Source organism: Hemitrygon akajei, chromosome 7, assembly GCF_048418815.1.
Source record: "Hemitrygon akajei chromosome 7, sHemAka1.3, whole genome shotgun sequence".
Taxonomy (NCBI): Eukaryota; Metazoa; Chordata; class Chondrichthyes; order Myliobatiformes; family Dasyatidae; genus Hemitrygon; species Hemitrygon akajei.
In genome coordinates, this window is record NC_133130.1 from 68,534,202 (window position 1) to 68,551,260 (window position 17,059).

At 44.4% G+C, this 17,059-nt stretch overlaps 1 protein-coding gene across 3 annotated transcripts in view; it reads left to right on the top strand.

The window, feature by feature from the left end:
- The first annotated feature begins 2,499 nt into the window (after window positions 1–2,499).
- Window positions 2,500–17,059, top strand: part of LOC140730534 (rho guanine nucleotide exchange factor TIAM2-like) — a 252,268-nt gene continuing 237,708 nt past the window's right edge. For all 3 annotated transcript variants that reach the window (XM_073051118.1, XM_073051115.1, XM_073051117.1), the window contains exon 1: window positions 2,500–2,727. The gene's annotated coding sequence lies outside the window, so the exon portion shown is untranslated. The remainder of the gene's footprint in view (window positions 2,728–17,059) is intronic.

Genomic DNA, 17,059 nt, shown 5'->3' on the forward strand with positions numbered 1-17,059 from the left:
GGATGCTGCCAGGACTTGAGGGACTAAGTTAGACAGACTAGGACATTATCACGTAGAGCAGAGGAGACTGAGCAGTGATCTTCTCGAGATGTAGGAAATCACGAGGGGCAGAGATAGGGTAAATGCACAATCTTTTTCTCAGAGCTGGGAATTATGAACTAGACAGCAGAGGTATAAGGTGAGAGGGAAAGATTTAAGAGGAATTTGAGGGGCAACTTTTTTTTAAACATGTGATATCTATGTGGAATTGGCTGCCAGAAGAAGTAGTTGAGGCAGGCACAATGACAACTTTTAAAAGACAGTTGGAGAAGTACCTGGATCAGAAAGGTCTTGAAGGTTATGGGTCCAACACTGGCAAATGGAATTAGTGTGATGGGTTATCTTGGACTGCATGAACCAGTGGAGCCAAAAGGCCTGCTTCCACCCGTAGAACTCCATGGCAATGAATAGTAGAGCAGGCACAAGATCAAGATGGCTTATTCTTTCTTTCATTTCTTTTGTCCATTACTTTCTATTATATGGCTGAATATATATCTGCTACAATCGTTTTTGCCGATAAAAAATTGTGACTCTCGACTACCAGCAGCAATGTGAAAAACTTTCACCTATCGCTGGTGGTTATTTCTTGTCACTCAGTGAATGTCATATCCACATCACTCCTTTCTCATCTCAATACATTGAAATAACATTTTTTCTTGCTATTTTATCAAAGGTTCTAGAGGCAGATGATGCATTGGAGATAGAAGTGCTTCATTATTCATGTGGAGAACATGGAATGCAACCAGGCATCCTGTCAGGCGGCTCCTGGACCATCTGTGGAAAGTTCTGCAGTTCCCACATTGGCCTTCCCAGTCACCTCACAAGCCACCACAGTGCAATGTAACCGATACTTGTGGGACTGCTTGAGAACATTGGGTGTAAATGTGAAATAAAAGCAACACATGTTGGAATTAAAAACAGCAGAAAATGCTGGAAAACCTCAGCAGGCCTGGCACCATCTGCTCAAAAGCGGTGCTTCGGGTCTGTGATCCTTCCTCAGAACTGGGAATTTTCATCAAATGTTAGAACTAGATGAGGGCTGTTCAAACAAGTTTGATTGGCGCTGGGAAATTCCACTTTTGGCTAACGTCGAGCACCTCTGCTCCGTCCGTCAAAAGAGGAAATATCCCGTGGACAACCATTTTAATTCTTATCCTCATTCCCGTTCCGATATTGTCAGTCCATGGCCTTCTCCTTTGCCACACTCAGGATGGGGGAGCATCTCCTCATATTCCATCTAGGTAGCCTCCAACCTGATGGCATAAACATCGATTTCTCCTCCCCATAATCTTCTTTTCCCTCCCCCTTCTCTCTTTTTTTCCCACTTTGGCCTCTTACCTCTTCTTCTCACCTACCTATCACCTCACCCTGGTGCCTCTTCAGAACTAGAATCAGGATTAGGTTTATTATCAGCGGCATGTGTTCTGAAATTTGTTAACTTAGCGGCAGCAGTTCAATGCAATACATAATATAGAAGAAAAAAACAAAATAAAGTAATAATAATAAAGTAAATCAAGTACAGTACAGTATACGTATATCGAATAGATTTAAAATCGTGCAAAAAGACAATATATATTTAAAAAATGAGGTACTGTACAATAGTTCAATGTCCATTTAGGAATCGGATGGCAGAGGGGAAGAAGCTGTTCCTGAATCACTGAGTGTGTACCTTCAGGCTTCTGCATCTCCTGCCTGATAGTAACGGTGAGAAAAAGGCATGCCCTGGGTGCTGGACGTCCTTAATAATGGACACTTCCCTTTCTCCCATCGTCCACATCCCTCTCCTTTCAGCTTCTTTTCTAGCCCTCTACTTTTCCCACCCACCTAGCTTCACCTATCACCTTCTAGCTGGTCCTCCTTTCTCTCTCCCCACCTTTTTATTCTGGCGTCTTCCCCCTTCCTTTCCCGTCCTGAAGAAGGGTCTCGGCCGAAGCGTCGACTGTTTCTTCATTTCCATAGAGGCTGCCTGACCTGCTGAGTTCCTCCAGCACTTGGTGTGTGCGTTGTTGTGGAATTAAAACGTGAGGGGTACAATAAAAAGGCGCACTTATCACAAAAGTGCTTTCACAAAGGTAGTTTAAGATATGCAAACTACCGGATAAAGGTGTCAATTTGTATAACTGACGGTCAAGCAGAACCTGTACAAACAATTATAGAGGACAAAAGAATATGCTGATAAAGGGTGGGGTGGAGATTTAAACAACAAGAAAGGTGAGAAAACGCTGGTAAAGGCACCTAATAACTTGGGTTCAGTCCATCTTCCCACGGTACAATGAATCGCCATTGATTTGAAATACAGTAACACCCAAGAATCCGCAACACTTCATATGCAAGAAAACTCAGCTGTAGTTCTCAGTGCATGACGTTATACGTAGGGAGGGCGGGAATGAGGGCAATTCAAACAAATGGGAGAGCAAGTTCGGATGATGGACAGTTCAGAGCTACCAATGAGCATGTGGACATGCGCTCGCGTGCCGGGGCTACCGTGGACTCATTGTCGGGGGAAGTTTTGGCGAGTATGGGGTAAAAAATCAGGCCGGTAGTGAATGGCTGGGCGTACACATTGGGACACCTACTGTACGACTGAGTGAGGCATGTATTCCATCCTTACGTGAAAGGAAAGAAAGGGAAAAGGTGCCTCTCATATCTGTCCCTTGGTGAAAGTCTGCAAGTTTCTTTCGGCAGCTGGTAAGTTTGACACCAGATTTGTTACCGCAGCGCCCTGACTTTGTTGCTTTCAAAAGCTCCCTTTGTTGCCACTCCACTGTTCCTTTCCAGGCGGCTGCCAGTCTCCATGCTCCTCAGGACGTTGTGCATTGTTTTTTTCAATCCTTCAAACTTTCGGAGATTCCGTCGTTTGCCAGCCAGCCTGGTCATCAATGCCTAATTACGACAAACAGTCTTCGCGAGTTTCAGGCGGAGCCGCTTTGTTTGGGGAGGGGTGTCTCCGAGAAGGTTACTGTGCACTCGACCCCCTCCCCGGACTGCAGCACGTTGTTTACCTTCGGCAGAGTAACTGCTTGAAAGTGACGCGAGGTGTGTGTGTGCCCAGGGAGGGAGCCGCGGAAACCGAGCCGTTACCTGGCGAAGGGGCAGCGGCTGTGGGGGATGGGAGCTCTTCCCTGCTCCTCCGGTATTTTAAGATGCGATGCTCTGTTTTCACAGAACCGTCGGGCTGAAATCATATCGGTGTTTATTTCTTACTACAAGGACAGAGAGCGGTGTTTTTAAGAGGTGGAAAACAGTTCCTATTCGTTCGTGCGGTTTATTTTTCTAAAGAGCTGTTTTCTCTCTCTCTCTCTCTCTGCGCTGCTTGGAATGCCCTATCAAGTTTTACCAGCACTTTGTTTTGAATGATTGTGAATGTGCGGGATGGAGAAAAAAAGAGTCGGTGTTAAGTCTGAAGTGTGTTTGAAAGTGGTGGAGTGGACGGACCGGAGCCAGGGACAGTAATGCAGTGACAGCGGTCTGCATGGTGCGTGCCGAGAGGAAATTCCTACTCTGAAGAACGTGGCAGTACATCAGGACACATTATTCCAATTAGATCTATATTACAGTCTTGGGTGGTGTAGGAATGATCTCGCCGACATGCTGTTTATTTTTAAATGTTTTTTTTAAACTGAGTTTTTTTTTAAGAAGTGCAGTTTGAAACTTTCGTAAAAGATCAGAAGGACCGTGACATTCTTTGTTTCGGGTACATCCTTCCCTATGTTCTAATTTTGAAATAAAATAATTTCTTGTAAAATACGTTTTAAACTGAAACTCTTAAGTTTATCGGGCCTGCATTTTTTTACTATTTGAAAGGTGTGTGTGTGTATATAGCAGTTGTCGGGAAATTCAGTACAACTCTTCAAATATTTCTATCAAAGTTAAGATAATTCCTTTTAACATGTTTTCTTCGTGAACGTTGTTACGATTCATCGCTCAACTTTGGACGAATAAGGCTTAATACTGTTGACAGAATGCTAGACTAATGAGTCTTGCCTAATTAATGAGCAGAGAATCGGTGAGCATTAATACTCGCAGTTGTGTGGCTCTGTGTTTTGAGACAGAGTGACTCAGATGGATTTTGTGCATTTGAATACCTCGTTAGCATCCCATCACCTCACCAATGGAGAGAATGAATAGGTGTTGGGGCTCTCTCTAAATAGCCCATATGGTGCAATATTGAAGCATATGGAGAAGAAAAGTCTTGGGTTTGACGCCAAATTTGTGGTGAGTTAACTAATCTCAGCACTTGGAATGTAAAGATATAATTTCAGTGCTTAGAACAGAAGCACGTCATGTGTGTGCCACTTAATTCAATACACTGTCATTTTCCTTGACTTTACTTCATGCTCTTTGTATTCTTGTACATTGATATTTTTATGAATTTTAGATTTAATATACATTTTTATTTTTTTGTATCTGGTTCTAATTTTAAAATTATGGCAAATATCCTAAGAATTATAGGGTGGCACATTAGTGTAGTTACTAGACTTAGTGCCTCACAGTGTCAGAGACACCAGTCCGTGGAGCTTTGAACTGATGTTCCTCTCCTCCCAAGACCAGTAATATCTTTCCAAGATGTGATGGTTTGAACTCCAGATGTGGTCTGACCAGGGCCTGTGGTCTTGTGAAAAGGATAAGATGGTCAGTATTTCTAATTATAGATCTGCTGGAAAGTGTTCAGATTTATATAAAGGTCTCATGAAGTCAGATTATATGTTTAATCTTTATCTGTTTATATGGAGGGGTAGTGATGTTAAAGCCTTTGCTATTCCTGCAGAACTCTATCCATCGGGATATAACCTAAGCTGGCAAGTGAGGTTCAAACTTTATCTGGAATTGAAAAAAAACTAATATTCAAATGTGAAGTTTTCAGCTTGGGAACATCATTCAGCTCCTCAAGTCTGTGCAAGCACTGTATGACAGCAATCTCCTTTGTTATTTGTCATACTTCCATAGATTTCTTTACTTACACAGTTCCCTTTGATCGCCATGACTGAAATGTCAAACATCTTTGCTTTTCCTGCTGTAACAGCCAGGACCTCCTGGTTGGCACCCATTTGAATTCTGCTTCTCATTCCCACATGGACATGTTCTCTACAGCCTCCTCTGCTGCCCCAATGAGGCCAGACTCATCACTGATTTCTCTTAAATTCCAGTAACCGCTCACTCTGTTTCCCCCTTCCCTGCTCTTTATCTTATCTTATCCCTCTGGCCCCTTTACCTCTTTTACCCCTCCCTCCTCATCACCCACACCTTTTCCTTCCTCTAGTTCCCCAGCTTTTTTTTAACTGACTTCCCCTATCAACCCTTGACACTTCCACTTAATCATCTCCCAGCTTCTCCCATCATTTCCACTCCCACCCTTTCACCTGCCTACTTGTGTTCCTCCCTCTCCCTCCACCCTTTCATTTTGAATTCTGCCCTCTTCAGGCCTGACTAAAGGTCTTGCCCTGAAACGTCAACTGTCCATTTCACTCCTAAGATGTTGCTTGACCCAGCATTCTGTGTCTATTGATCGAACGAATCTACTTCCATTAATAGCCCTGGCTATGCATTCTGGACCTAACCACTTGTTTCAATTAAAATTAGAGAGAAGTCCTTCCATAGCATTTGGTTCACTTGTTATTTTGATTCTGGACACTTCTGCCTGTTCTCTTCATGATTTTAATGACCTCTTTCATTCTGTTCTGCTCCATGAAGAATAACCTCAGCTTGTCCAATTCTAGCAAATCTCACTGCCTAGAACTACACGCTGATTTCTACACGGCACCTAGTGTGTTATAAATGTTTACCATTAACTTCCTTTTATTACTTCACCTCTGCCTATTATTTTAACTTTCAATTAGTATTGCTTGTCGCAATGATTTATGCATGTTTGCTCCTTGGATTTCCTCTGTATCTGCATCCTTTTCATATTTATGTCTTGAGTTTATATTACCTCTCCTCACTCTTTTTCCCTGACATTTGGCAGTTAATATTTCTCAACACTAATTTTATCTGCTTTTGTTTACCCCTTCCTTTATCCTTTCAAAGTGTTTTACTATCCTCTTGGTCCACTGCAGTTTCAGTTCTTTCTGTTACGTAATTCAGCATTGAACAAAACTCGGAAACAAATGGAATTAATTTCAAAAGTTGTTTTTGTGTTCAGTGCAGCTCACTGTTAAATTGTTTTTGTTGTGACCTATTCTTTTGGCTTAAGTTCTGCTGTTGTGATCCTGTATTTTTAAAGCAGTCTTGGATCACACATTTCTTGTTTCATTTGACACCAGAATCCAAAAATTCTTAAAGAATGTATACATTCTTTACACTCCCAACATAACAAAATTGTAATTGAACTGAGATTTTACATATATTGAAACTGAAATGCAGATCAGGCCAAAATACTTTTTAAGAGTTCAAGCTTTGCAAGCTACCCAGGAGGTACCTGTGGAAATGGTGCTACTGTAGCGGTGTGCTACACGCAGCGCTAAAATAACGACACGGAGTCGGTAAACTGCAATTAAAGAAGATTTTATTCGAACTTCACAGCCTCGCTTTAAAGCCTCCCTGATCCCGCCCTCCCCGGGCGTGGATGCTGTAGGGGGCACGTATTCACAGTCCTGTCCCGCGCACGGGTGCTGTAGGGGGCACGTATTCACAGTCCCGCGTGGGCTTTTCCCTTTGTTGGTGAAGCAGACCTGGCGCCCTTTTGGGACTGGCCTTTGTGCCGGCACGCTGGCTATTTGTGAGCTGGTTCGAGTGCGCTAGGAAGTGGGTCGCCACATAACCCCCACCCAGAACCGGCGATACACGCCCCAATGTCCACCGTCTGGGCCGGACCCTGTCTGGGAGGTCGGCCTCTGCGCTGCGGTGCCAGAAACTCGACCGGTTGCGCCAAGTCCACATGGGCCGGTTTGAGTCGGTCCACCGTGAAAACCTCCTCTCTCCCCCCAACGTCCAGCACGAACGTGGACCCGTTGTTCCTGAGCACCGTGAACGGCCCCTCGTTGGGCAGTTGCAGCGGTGGCTGATGCCCACCCTTTCATACAAACACAAACGTACAGTTCTGCAGGTCTTGGGTATGCAGGTCGGGTTCTGCCCATGCTGCGAAGTGGGTATGGGGGCCAGGTCGCTGAGCCTCTCGCGTAGTCTGCCCAGGACTGCTGCGGGTTCTGCCTCGTGCCCCCTTGGAGCTGGTATGAACTCCCCGGGGACGACCAGGGGTGCGCCGTACACCAACTCGGCCGACGAGGCGTGCAGATCGCCTTTGGGCGCCGTGCGGATGCCGAGTAGGACCCAGGGAAGCTCGTCCGCCCAGTTAGCTCCTCGCAGGCGGGCCATGAGAGCCGACTTCAGGTGACGGTGGAAACGTTCCACCAGGCCGTTCGACTGTGGGTGGTAGGCAGTTGTGTGGTGCAGCTGTGTCCCCAAAAGGCTGGCCATAGCTGACCACAGGCTGGAGGTGAACTGGGCGCCTCTGTCAGAGGTAATGTGGGCCGGTACACCAAAGCGGGACACCCAGGTGGTGATCATTGCCCGGGCGCAAGATTCGGAGGTGGTGTCGGTGAGCGGGATCGCCTCTGGCCATCTGGTGAACCGGTCCACGATAGCGAGGAGGTGCCGCGCTCCGTGCGACACTGGCAGGGGGCCCACGATATCCACATGAATGTGGTCGAAACGCCGGTGGGTGGGGTGGAACTGCTGCGGCAGAGCTTTGATATGCCGCTGCACCTTGGCCGTCTGACAGGGCATGCACGTTTTGGCCCATTCACTGACCTGCTTGCGGAGTCCGTGCCAAACGAACCTGCTGGAGACCATCCGGACGGTTGTCCTGATGGAGGAGTGCGCTAAGTTATGAATGGAGTCGAAAACGCGTCACCGCCAAGGTGTCGGGACGACGGGACGGGGCTGGCCGGTGGCGACATCACAGAGTAGGGTCCTCTCACCTGGGCCTACAGGGAGGTCCTGGAGCTGCAAACCGGAGACTGCAGTTCTGTAACTAGGGATCTCCTCGTCTGCCTGCTGCGCCTCCGCCAGTGCTTCATAGTCTACCCCCTGGGACAGGGCTTGGATGTTAGGGCGGGAGAGGGCATCCGCCATGATATTGTCCTTTCCCGAGACATGCCGGACATCCGTCGTGTATTCGGAGATGTAGGACAGATGTCGCTGCTGGCGGGACGACCAGGGATCGGACACCTTCGTGAATGTAAAGGTAAGCGGTTTGTGGTCCGTGAACGCGGTGAAGGACCTACCTTCTAAAAAGTACCTGAAATGCCGGATTGCCAGGTATAGCGCCAACAGTTTCTGGTTGAAGGCACTGTATTTGAGCTCGGGTGGTCGCAGGTGTTCGCTGAAAAACGCCAGGGGTTGCCAGCGACCCTCGATGAGTTGCTCCAGTACCCCACCGACTGCCATGTTAGATGTGTCCACTGTGAGGGCGGTAGGGATGTCCATTCTGGAGTGCACTAGCATCGCGGCGTTCGCCAAGGCTTCCTTCGTTTGAATGAAAGCGGCGGCGGACTCCTCGTCCCAGGCAATGTCCTTGCCTGGACCCGACAGCAGGGCGAACAGGGGGCGCATGATTCGGGCAGCTGAAGGGAGGAAGCGGTGGTAGAAAGTTACCATACCCACGAATTCCTGAAGGCCTTTGATTGTGGTGGGTTGGGGGAAATGGCGGACCGTGTCTAACTTAGCGGGCAGAGGGGTTGCCCCGTCTTTAGTAATTCTGTGGCCCAGGAAGTCGATGGTGTCAAGCCCGAACTGGCATTTGGCCGGGTTGATTGTTAGACCGTATTCACTCAGTCGGGCATAGAGTTGACGGAGGTGGGACACATGCTCCTGACGACTGCTGCTTGCTATGAGGATGTCGTCCAAATAGATGAATGCAAAGTCCGGGTCGTGTCCCACCGCGTCCATTAGCCGCTGGAACGTCTGTGAGGCATTCTTCAGGCCGAACGGCATGCGGAGGAACTCGAAAAGGCCAAACGGGGTGATGAGTGCCGTTTTGGGGACATAGTCCGGATGCATCGGGATTTGATGGTATCCCCGGACGAGGTCTACCTTGGAGAAGATCTGTGCACCGTGCAGGTTTGCTGCAAAATCCTGTATGTGCGGCACAGGGTAGCAGTCCGGTGTTGTAGCCTCGTTCAGTCTGCGGTAGTCGCCGCATGGTCTCCAGCCCCTTGTCGCTGTGGGCACCATGTGCAGGGGGGAGGCCCATGGGCTGTCGGATCGCTGTATGATCCCCAATTCCTCCATCCTCTTGAACTCCTCCTTCGCCAGTCGGAGCTTGTCCGAGGGAAGCCTTCGAGCACGGGTGTGGAGGGGTGGTCCCTGGGTCGGGATGTGGTGCTGTACGCCGTGTCGGGGCATGGCTGCCGCGAACTGCGGTGCCAGAACCGATGGGAAATCCGCCAGGACCCTGGTGAAGTCGTCGTCAGACAGCGTGATGGAGCCGAGGTGAGGGGCTGGCAACTGGGCTGCACCCAGAGAGAACGTCTGAAAAGTCTCGGCGTGGACCAGTCTCTGCCTCGGCAAGTCAACCAGCAGGCTGTGAGCCCGCAAAAAATTCGCACCCAGAAGCGGTTGGGCTACGGCGGCCAGTGTGAAGTCCCACGTGAACCGGCTGGAGCCGAACTGTAGCTGCACCGTACGGGTGCCGCAAGTCCACCCGGGCTGCCACCTTCCGGGGGTCACTGAAATCCGCATCGGACAGCAGCAGGCGTATGTCCTCGGGCAGCTGCTCCAGGAATGCCTGCTCAAACATGAGGCAGGGCTTGTGTCCTCCGGCCAGAGACAACATCTCATTCATTAAAGCCGATGGAGGTCTGTCCCCCAAACCATCCAGGTGCAGTAAACGGGCAGCCCCCTCGTGCCGCGAGAGTCCGAAAGTCCTTATGAGCAGGGCTTCTGCTTGCTGGAACCATAGGTGAGGTCGCAGCGTCCAGAAGCTTGGCAGTTTCAACGAAACCGCATGAACAGATGCAGCGTCGTTCATCTCCGGTCCAAATATCGTTTGGACCGTCGGGGTCACCAATTGTAGCGGTGTGCTATACGCAGCACTGAAATAACGACATGGAGTCGGTAAACTGCAGTTAAAGAAGATTTTATTCAAACTTCGCGGCCTCGCTTTAAAGCCTCCCTGATCCCGCCCTCCCCGGGTGCGGATGCTGTAGGGGGCACGTACTCACAGTCCTGTCCCGCGCGCGGATGCTGTAGGGGGCACGTATTCACAGTCCCGTGCGAGCTTTTCCCTTTGTTGGTGAAGCAGACCTGGTGCCCTTTTGGGACTGGCCTTTGTGCCGGCGCGCTGGCTATTTGTGAGCCAGTTCGAGTGCGCTAGGAAGTGGGTCGCCACACTACATCCATTCCGGGTGGGGTGTGGGTGGGGGAGGTAAATGACCAAGGCAAACAAAAGTATTCTTGCACATAATTTTAATTGTTGCAGGGCAGGGACAGATCTTTCCTCTTCATTTGTATCTTGTTTGGAAATCTGTTTAATTGTGGTGAAGCTAGAATAATGGAACAGGGTGAAGAATGGAAAGGTGAATTAATAAGCATTTTCTAGTGAGTGTCAGGCTTGTGTAGAAAACATCAAAATGCTTGAATTTTAATGAAGGTAGAATTGAATGTGTTGCAGTGCAAACTGTTGAAAATTCCAGTGTTTCATTAGAATCTCGGTCAAAGAGGCACAACAAAGATTTGCAATAAATCTGTTGTTTTGGCAGAATATTCAGAATTGATAGCATAAGAAGTTTTACACATAATAGGCAATCCTTTATTTATTCAACAATGTTTCACATTTGTGTTTGCATTTTACTACATCAGTACATCTGTCCAATCTGGTTTGGGATGGAGTTCTCCTGTAACTGACTGTTCTGTGATTTCCATACACACCACTCTCAGCAAAATAGATGCAGCAAGTGCTATCAACTACACATTCTTCATTATCTCTGTACATATCAAGTTGTGTTGATCATTGACCTGTAAATATTTCTGCCTTCTAATCACCTGCGCTTTGTTTCTCTGCGCCCAGACAAATGGAATGACAACTACCAGTTTACACATCAGTGATGAATGCTTGTCCTAGCACTCCAGTGGAGTGCTCGATTCCCAGTTCATTGCTGCCAGTTCACTTTTGACTTCTATATTAAATTCTTCTCTCTCAGGGGAAGCATCCTGCATTCATTTAACTCCTTCCCTCAGGCATCTGGACTAATATTCGATTACATAAATAAGTTGACATTGGCTGAGCCATCAAGCCCATTTACGCAAGGGAAAATGCAGTTAATTTTAACCAGTCTAAAGGAAGTTGTAATACATCCATCACACTGACTTTTTAAGTACATCTTCTTTAAGCACAGAATACTTACTAGCAGGAACACATGATATTAACCTGGACTATTTTAAAATGCTTTTTTGATTGTACCAATTTATAATACTGGGAGGAAACTGCAAAATTAGTTCTAACATTCTTGCATTGTATTCATTTGTTGTTCCTCTGTTCGCCACTGAAAGAAATGCCCTTGTGTATAGAATGATACAAATCTGTTCCTTTCTTTCATAAAGGCTTGGATGGTAATTTTTACCCAGTGGCTCCTGGTTTATGTCCATGTCATCTTTTGAGTGCTAATAGCTGGCAGAAGCGCTTTGCTAAGTTTCTTCATTTCATGCAAAGTGATTCAGCTGGGTGAGGCAGCGGAAGAGCTTGCTTGTCAATAAAAAATGCAGCTTCCTGAGAGCTGCTTGAAGTCTTGTACTGAGAGAATAGTCACCCGACTACAGGAGTAAAGAGTGGAAACTGTCTTGTCATTGGTTATGTGGTTTGTTGTATATTTACTATTTGTATAATCTTGCAGTTTTCATTCTTGTTCGGTTAAATAATTCATTTTGGGTTTTATATATATATATATATATGTAAAGACGTGAATTACATTCATTGTCATGCTACCAGGTGATGCATGCACCTCGCTTAAAGTAAGCACAAGGTTAGACTGACTGTTCGGACTCCCATGTCTTCCTTTGAATTAGTTTTAATATTTTGAAGTTACAAAATATAACAGTGGCAATGAGGTACTTTTTACACAAACCCGAGATTGTTACCGACCTGTTGAAGCACAGCGAGGTGTTCAAACGAAAAGCACGGTGAGAAATGGTGAGTAAAAATGCAGCCCAGCACGAGCAGAGATGGTCAAATTTTTAAAAGCAAGCAGTGCAACGTGTGTTCTTCGGAAGGGAAGACATAATTGAGTTTTAAAAAAAAGTCAGAAAACGGAAGAGTTCACTGGTTCATAAAGAATGAGCACCAGGTGATAATTATTAAATAAAAGAGCAGAAATGGCTGGCTACATTGGAAATATTGGCATGTTTTATTTCACGAGCTAACTGGCTCAGTGACAGTATTTTGAAGCAAATGAAATAGCCAATGAGAAATGAGTACCAATTTTGCTGAGTGCATTGTATTTAAAGGTATACAGTTTGTTTTGAAGTTTGACTGTTCTAACCAAACCAGCAGGAGTGTTGCTGATATTGTCAAAGTATGCAGGATCATTTAGAGCTGAAACCATTGTTGATTGCAGAATGCTTTAGAGTCAAAAAGAAGGGGTGTCCATTTCAGCCTACATGGCTGAATTGAAGAGATTGAGCATTGTCAGGTCAATGATAGGCTTGATGATGCACTGAGAAATTGTTTAGTGGAATCTTAAAAGAAAGCATTCAAAAGCGGATCCCAACTGAGGCACAATTTGGATTCAAAAGAGCAGATGAAATTGTATCTATGGAAAGAGCAGACAGAGTTGCAATTGAGTTACAGTCAGGAATGAAAGTGAGTGAACAAAGATGAAACATCTAAACAGAAACCAGCCCGGCTGAACCATTGTGACAGGAGCTCACATACACCAGACTAATGCAGATTTTTAAGGGCAAAACTTGCGGAAAATGCAAAGTAGGACAAATACAAAGAGCATGTCAGGCAGACAAAAATAGATGGACTGCACAGGGAAGATAAAAAGCTAAAAAGTCAAGTTGGAGTTTCAAAAGCAGCAGTAATCTGCATGCTGTTGATGAAAAATCTGATAATGATGGGAGTGAAACAGGACTGTGTAGCCTAAAGATTTGCAGAGTGAAAATTAACATTAGACAAGCAACATGACTTACTCCGGAAGTGAATGGGAAATTAATTAAAATGGAACTGGTCACTGGCTCAACTGTTCGTCATTCCACAAAGTGAATTTGAATGGCATTTCAAAGATACTAAACTGAAACCTGCAGATATCCAGCTAAGAACTTATACTGGAGAAAAGATAATTCCTGTGGGAATGAAGCAACCAACAAGCCACACTGAGCTTGAATGTGGTGAAAACAGCAGGACCGGCATTGTGGGGCTGTGATTGTTTGAGACAACTACAGCTTGATTAGAGGTCCATCTGCTGTTGGCATATCACATTCCCTGTAACAGAGTCAAAGGAAATCCAATTAAGAAAGGTACTAGATGATGCCACAACTGTCTCCATGCAGAACACCATGAACCATTGCCCAATAGAGGGCAAACAGGTGTTGGTGCCTCTTTGCCTCTGGATGGAAAGCGTATTGGACCAAGGAAAGACCACACTGCTCAGAAGAAACATGGAAGTGACTAAAGCAGAGGTCCAACTACAACAGCTTTACATGTGTTCAACGTTCAACTTCACCAAGGATTTACGTGTGAAATGTGCTTTGGTTTTAAGCTGGAAGAGAATTCAAGGAGCCTCAGGAAAGTTGTAAGCATTCAACTTTTGTGAGTACAAAGAACCAGAATCTTACTCTGCTTGCATTAAGGTTATTGCATGAACTTCAATGAAGAGACTAAAAGTTGCTCGTAAAAGTAGATGGAAAGACCAAACCAAGCTGGATGAATGGAAGGTGAAAAAGAAATGAGTCAGTGGAGGTATGAAAATAGAGGATTCATCAGATGATATTTTGGATGCAGAAACCAAGAGGAGAGATCAGAATGTAAAGGGAGCGATAGAAGGATTAATAAGCAAGTACTCCAGTGAACTCCCTTTTCAGGAAAGGTGGTATCCAACAAGAGTAAGAAAGCCTCCACAGTAATTAAATCTTTAGGCCTGAATGAGACAGTTTAGAATTTACTGTGCCGTGGATGTTGGTATAGTAATATACTGCATATAGAGTTGAGATGCCTTCTATATTGAGTTGGCATTTATAGCTAAGCAGGGAGGAGTGTTGTGTATTTAATATTTAAGTAATCGTGTGTGTGTGTGTGTGTGTATATGTGTGTGTGTGTGTATATATATATATATATATAAATAAAAAAGATTGATTAAGCACTGTTTAAATAATTTATTACGGGTTATATGTATAATTGCATATGTCATCTTAAGCACTGTGTTAAATAATTTATTACGGGTTATATGTATAATTGCATATGTCGTCATGCTACCACATGATATGTGTGCACCTCACTTAAAGTAAGCACGATGTTAGACTCACATTTCAGACACACGTGTCTTCCTTTGAGTTTAAAGTTTTGAAGTTAGAAAACATAACTTGGTTAGCTTATCATTTCCTAAGTGGTTTGCTAAACGCAAAAGGGACAATTGGCATCATAGAGTGATAAAGAATGGATCCATGCCTTTTGGCCCAACAACACCATGCCAGCCCTGTACCTACCCAGATCGCCCGATTTCCTGTGTTCAGCCCAAAACCCACAAAGACTGCAGATGAATATTTCATTCAAAAGCTTGGTAATAAGTGACACCTGGAGGAAATCCAAATTCTCTGATATTGATGTGACTGGAAGTAAAGCGCTACACTCAAAACAATTTTAATTGCACTTGGATTTAATATTCTGAAATTTTCAGGGGTAACATTTTTTCCAACAATTTTTTCCTCTTCCCCAAAAAAATCAATGTAGAGGTATTATAAAGTTGAAATTTGCTGTATTGTACTTATGAGTATATTGCATTAGCTGAGAAAATTTCCAAAATACCATTGAGTTCTGAATGCATTTTTAATCTACGAATTGAATTTTCAGGTTAGGTATTTGGTGGTATTATGAATCCAGCACACCAGAATTTCTTTTCAAATTGTACAAACTTCATTACATGTGACATGTTGAGGTCTTGCACTGAGATGTGGGGGGGGGGGGGGGGGGGGGGGGGGAAGACCTGGATTGATCAGACTGTTGCTGCCTCTGCCAAAGGGTCATTAATAAAAATTGCTGCTTTTCTACTCTAAAATGTCATGCTGTATGTAAGTACCCACAGACTCCTGAGAATAGCTGGTCCTTGACCATTTAAATTGGAGGAAGAGCAATTGAGAACTCCAGGTTCAAGTACCAGAAGCACCAAAAATCTGAGCATAAAACAGCAGTAGGAGGGCACTACTTAACAACTGATCTGACTATCCAGCTGAATGAATCGGCAATTCCCTCATCAGAAACATCAGAGTTTATACAAATGGAATGGAATTGAATCGTCCTCAATTCAGATGAGAATAGGCTTCTGTTTCCTTCCCCTCTCAGCTTCCTCACCCTTACTCAGGCCTCACTGTAGTTCTGATTTGGTTTGATTTTACTGACTGTCAGCTCTATCATTAAGTTTAAATTTAATTGCAACTAATGAAAGAATTGTCCGGAATGTGGTGGTTTATTAGCACAAAGCAAATGCCACAAACAACATTAACAAAGTGGTACCTTATCTGTTGGTGATGTTGATGACAGGATAACTGATGCCGAGGGTACTGAAAAATCTGTGCCAATCTATGGTGAAAAATACCAGTGTATCTTCTATATCAATCTAGATGCAAAGCTAAATTTGAAAGATGGTGTGCACAAGCTTTTCTTGGATGTCTCCTGTTGGGGTTTTGAATTGTAACGCTGTGCTTTTCCAAGTAAGAGCATTGCAACTCAGCCAAAATCTAAGATATCTAATTATCATTTCCAAAATTGTCTGATCTTGCTGAAGATATTAATGAAGCATTTGTGGCGTTCTTTTCCTTGAGCTTTATTTAGAAAACATACATGAGCTTTTAGGAACATTTTTAAGTCGGTTTCAATAGTAACTTTTCTTTTTTAAAAAAAAAGGTGTTGGAGAGTAAAGTTACAAAGTTCTGAAATGGGAAAAGACAAGGTGATTAGATAGCACCAACAAAGGTACCATGTTTAGAATTGACCTCTTGGTGCTTCAGGATTCTGTAGTGAATAACTTGCTGGTGCTAAGGCATTGCATTCATAATGATTGGCTGATGGGCAAGTTAAAGGTGCTAATGGCTCATCTCACAACTTCTGGTAGGAAGTAGATTGCAATCTTGGTTCATTAAGGTGATGTTTCATAAACTATTAATTCTGTGTTATTGGAAGGTTATTGTAGATCTTTCATGGTTTCTCATTTTGTTTTAAAGTATAGGTCCAGAGTTTTCTTAGATAAAGCAGGAAATGTGGACAGGCTTCAAAAATAGTATTTGATTTACTGTCTTTTTCCATAATACCTTAATAGTCACACAAAAAACAATTTTTTATCAAATGTAAATTTCCCTGAATTATTAATTAAAATGTATTTCACTTGGACCACTAAATAGAGTTTATGTTGCTTTACTTTAATTGTTTTGCATTGTAGAGTCCAATGTTTTTCTAATGCTTGCTTCTGTGTCAAACAGGAAGCAAAATAAATTGTTTGTGTATAGATACTTTGCAACAACATTTATTCCTTGGAGTGTGATAGTGTGTTACTGATTTGGCAAAGAGCTGTGGACCGTGTCTAATTATTGCACTTGATCTCTTCCAGAAAATCATCTTACAATAAATCGTTTACATCTATGCTGATTTCTTTCCTGTAATATGTTCACTCTTGGTGCTGCTCAAAGGCACCAGTAGATTGCTATATTAAACTTGGATTTCCTGTTCTTTGCAGTACTGTGGAGCAAGTACATGCAGATTTTCTGTCTGATGTTACGGTTGAACAGGTTCCTGCATTTGTCTGAAGTGACCAACAGAACTCCAACTTGGCATCACAGCTATCTCTGCCTCTCCCTCAATTCAGTATTATTAGTACTC